The 5,000-nt window shown below is 35.8% G+C and overlaps 1 protein-coding gene across 3 annotated transcripts in view; it reads right to left on the bottom strand.

Annotated features, from left to right (window-relative positions):
• LOC122245188 (protein mono-ADP-ribosyltransferase PARP11) overlaps nucleotides 1–5,000 on the bottom strand; it is a gene marked incomplete at its 3' end in the record, with an annotated part of 27,302 nt that overhangs the window by 21,138 nt on the left and 1,164 nt on the right. Inside the window, 1 exon segment of one of the 3 annotated variants that reach the window (XM_086537172.1) lies at nucleotides 4,920–4,943. 3 annotated transcript variants of the gene reach the window in all.

Genomic DNA, 5,000 nt, shown 5'->3' with positions numbered 1-5,000 from the left:
TTTTCTTCTATTTATGAATGACTTTTATTACCTAATTCTTCTATCATAAATTTTTGATGATGACAATTTTCTAGTTTGGAAAATTAAGACATCACAAATGAATATTTCTTCAAAATGACATAGATGCCGTTGGGCAATGGGAACACATATGGCAAATGACCAAAAAGATGAACTAAAAAAAAAAAAAAAAAAAAAAAAAAAATGCATTGCCACACCCATCAATCAGTATACAGAACTCCAAATCCCTTAAAGTCCATTTATTACTTGACCTGAAATTTAACCTTCACATACATAATATTTGTTACAAGGATAATCAAACATTTTAAAACAAGGAACCTACACAAGATGAGTTGCATACTATCCAACATTTATTTTAATAATATGAACAACTAAATACCAGGGCCCCAAAATTCCTTGCAAACATGCCTGGCATTACAACACACAAAAAACAGCTGGTCAATATACAGCCCCTTGAAACCTGCAGTCAGTTATGTATAAATTCAGAAACAATCTAGGAAATATATGGAAAAGGTTATACCTACATCCTGCCAACACCAAAAACACCCACTAGTGCACATTCCTGTAAACAATGCTTATTCCCACACACCATTCATTAATAAATCATGCTTCCATAACATACTTTTTAAAGTCCCACATTACACTCATTCATTAACAGGATACACAATTGGCAATCAGTACCTAACACAAAAACACTGACCCTTCTAACATATTGTATTTTCTCTACCATTTTATAATCATAAATCTGTTAACCCATTGCAAATGGGTGTCATGATATACATGATGGTAATCATCATGTTTGATGTTGGGGGAGAGTGTACTAGGAGTAATAACTCTAGTGAGTGATGATAATAACTGCAATCATAATATTTATAAATGCCAGAATATTCAGCAGGAAAGAAAGCCTTGAATGGCACCCATCCATGGTCTCTAGCAAGCACTATCCTCAGAGAGTGATGGCACACAAAAAGATGCCAACTTCTTACTCTAATGTATCAGTGATGAAGGATGTGCATGCAGAATGAGAAGAGGAAGGCAACCCAAACCATGCCAAGTGTTTATAATGTGCTCTTGTGAACAGTATGCCTGCCTTGTGCTGTGGCAGTCGCAGTCATAAGCACTGTTTCATGAGATCTTCATTATGGATGGTTATTTTTTCATATTTGTTAACGACAGTACATGAATATGAAGAAATAAAGATGCTTTTTGTAGACCCTATACTACAATTTTAGCCAACTGCAGCATTGATAAAGCTTGTCATATGACACATGTAAATCTCACAACAATAATACAAAAAAATGGCTCTACTTTTACAATGAGTGAATGAAAGAGAGCACGAAATGTGACATGTCATGAGAAGCTGCCTTGCTCTGAAATAAAACCCATCTGGTGTGCCACATAGGTGGCACTAGTGCCCACGCTGGGGAATGGGCAAAAAAACTATCCCCATCTGCAATGGGTTAAAATTAACATCAAGATTATTAACCCTTTCCCGACGGGGCAAGCCAATAGGTGAAAACCCCTATGCCATTGCAATATTGCATTGGAAATTGCACACTGACATGACACCCCGGCATCGGGAATTTAGCTGTGTCACACAGGTGTGATGCACCGTCGTCATAGGGTTAAACAAAAAATGAGAAGATGTAAGTTGAGGACTAAAACTTTCAACTTTTACAAAATAAATTCTTTAAATTCAATGCAAAACACTAAACAGAAGAAAAATATTTGAGATTAAAAAAAAAGTAAACCTCAAAGGACAATTTTAATGACTGTTTTTAGTGTCGGCTTAAAGCAGAGCTGACAGTTACACTGAAAACTGGCCCAAAGTTTATAACAGCTTTCAAATTCATTATGGTGCAGATTGAAATGAGTTGCCTGTTCATATTTAAAGAACAACTTTAAAGGACTCCCTAATAGAGATGTGTGAGAATAAAAGTAGAAAGAGAAAACTTCCTGTTGCATAGACTATGAACTTTCTAAGAGTAAACACTATCATTCAGTTTTAGGATGCAGAACAAGTGTATCTCTTTACTAATAGAAATAAAAATATACTGAGCAAATGTCTATACTACACAAACATCCAGTTAAACACTAACTACAGAAAATATATTGACACAATACCCCAATGTATTCAGGGATGACAACTGATACAAAAGCACTGGTTTCTCAGTGTGATGCTTGCCTAAGAGAAAGAATAATTACTTCACAAATTGCTGAACCTTATATAATTCAAGTGAATGAATTAGGGTCTCCAGTGGAACATGCACCTTGCTATGTACCAGCCCAATTATGATCTTGTCTGTGTGAGAGGGTGAGCCATTTAGATGATTTGGGAATTATTGCAAAGTGCCAAATGGCTGGGTGTTACCTTGGTAGTTTTAAATTTGCAGTTGTGGATCTACTTCACATACACTCTAAACAAGACATTCAGGTGAGCACACTACCCACTCCCCATAAAGGAGGACAGCTACAATATTATCTGGGGCTTGTGTCTTTACCACTCTGAATGTGAAATATGGATTTTGGCACATATATCTAGATCATAATTATTGTTTAACCACCGTTAATACCCCTTTTGACAGGTACTAATGGCTCAATTTTGAACAAGAAGTGTTTCAAAATAATATGCATCAGTTGGCTTAACAAGAGTTGAAATACAGCTGTTGAGTTTTGGTTCATGGTTGTGGTCAGACCAAAGCTTAGGCAATCCTATCATGATACAAATCTGCAAGAGTTTTGGCAATAATGTTAAGAGTGGAATGAGGTCTTTGGGGAAAACAACTTTAATTCAAGCCAACCTAAGAGAATTAAAGGCTTGAGCAAAATTCCATCTCTGACTGATGTCTATTTTGTGAGACTTTTCTAGGAATGTTTAATGATTGTCCAAGTTTTTATCCAGTCTGGCAAATATGACAGACTCTAAGAGTATTAATGAAAAAGAACATTATGTTATAGTGGCAAGACACACAACTAAACTTGTTTGGGGAGCTATGAGACACCTGTCTTGTGGTATTATAAATGTACAGCATGGCTCATTCCAGCCTGGTCTGGGAGCAATACTTATGCAGGAGGGAGATTTTTTTTTCTTTATACTTGTGCTCACACAACTATAAACAACTATACGCCCAGATAGAAAAAGAATGTATATCTGTTCTTTTTGCATGTAAGTGTTTCCACTAGTATTTGTTTGGCAGAGAGATGGTGACAAGACAGACAGATCATCAGCTCTTGGAATCTATATTCATATTAGGCCTTGAATGCTGCAAGTCAACATAGAATGTTGCTTTGGATTCAAAATTTCAACTTGAGTGATATATACAAAGTTAATTAGAGCAGGATTGCCAGACACAAAGAGGAAGGCTTCATATTCAAAGGAAATAGACTGGTGGTGCCAATATTGTTAAGGAAGAATATGCAGAAGATTGGTCATCAAGGTCCCGTTGACTTCATTTGTTATTTGTGTTGCATGATAGAAGCAATATTTGAGACTGGTTTTCAGGGTGATGCTTGCCTTAGTGAAAGAGTAACTCCCCCTAAGAAACCTCTAATGAGTCATGATTTTCCACTTAGCCCTTGGTCCAAAGTGGAAGATGACATTTGCCACTTTGAACATCAGGACTACAATAATTATATTGGAGTGGCCTAAGTTAGAAATCTTACTTTAAATGAAGTAATAAGAGAGATGCAGGACATCCTTCCCCAATATGGAATACCAGAAATTCTTGTGACAGATAATGGTCTACAATTCAACAGAGCTGATTTTCAAGCCTTTGCCAATAAATTATTATTTGAGTAGATAAGTTCCTGACATACATTCAATTCACATGGAAAAAATACTGGGTCATCAGTATGATACTATAATATGGTTTATAGACAGAAAAAGATAACCAGAAAGCTAAACAGGGACATGATTGTAATCAAAGCTTACATCCCTTAATCTGTTGTAAATGAGTGTCATGGCATGCATGATAGCCTAGGTTAAGCCTAAAAGACAGGCACCATTGCATAAATGATGTGACATCAGAAACAGTTGAAGTGCACTCAAATGGTCATGTCTTGCATAAAGATTACTTTTTTTCTTTGAAGGAAAGATGTTATGTGTACTACTATTAATGTTGATGGTATTGGTTTGTTGTTATTGTCTGCACTATCAGTCATGTATACTTTTGTCGTGTACCAATAACTGATGTTTGTCTAATAAATAATTGGAGTTGTATCAATTCTTTTAACAGATCTCTATATATATAATGTGCTTCATGCTCTGGAAAAGGTCAACAAACTTGCACTGGGTATATTCAGGCATGATAAGCTTAGAAAATTCTTTTATTGATAATAAGGGTTTGGTCTACAAGCTCTATCTTATTGTTTGTTGGCCTTTGGCAGAGTGTGGCCTGTCACTGCAAGTGCCCTTTTTAACATCTGTTAGGGCTGTTAGCTTTCCCTTGGAGAGATTAAGTTGTATGGCAGTGTCATTTTGGTTCCTTTCTATGGCACTGTTCTTTATTTTTCTGCATCTTTGCAATGTTCTATTCATGGCTACAATATTATTTTCAAGTGTATGCAACCAGTAAACGACAACTAATGTCAATAGGTCTCTTTGAAGAATGCTTTCAAAACTATTTTGTAACAATAGTAATGCTATCTCTATGGTAGCTGAAAAAGCATTATCTGGAATTCTTATCTGCACGAAGACTACATATACATAAGTCTATCGGAAATGTCACATCCATTCTGGGAATATTTGTTAGTTGAACCTCCTTATGAATTGCTTACAAAGCGTGAGCCCCGTCTCCTATGCATAAAAATATCCCCCGTCTATACTCCTTATACATTATATTAATGTGTGAAACTACCTATTACAATACCAATATTCTTCTAAACAGATGTCAACTTATTACCTTAACCAAGGCAGAGTTCTGCTTTGTAGTAAGTGAGGATAAGTTAAGCTTAGAACTACAAAATCTTGATGGTAATTCTGA

This window comes from Penaeus japonicus, unplaced genomic scaffold, assembly GCF_977035675.1.
Source record: "Penaeus japonicus unplaced genomic scaffold, GWHDUDI00000001_assembly GWHDUDI00000005, whole genome shotgun sequence".
NCBI classification, from domain to species: Eukaryota; Metazoa; Arthropoda; class Malacostraca; order Decapoda; family Penaeidae; genus Penaeus; species Penaeus japonicus.
This window is presented reverse-complemented; position numbering and strand designations above follow the sequence as displayed.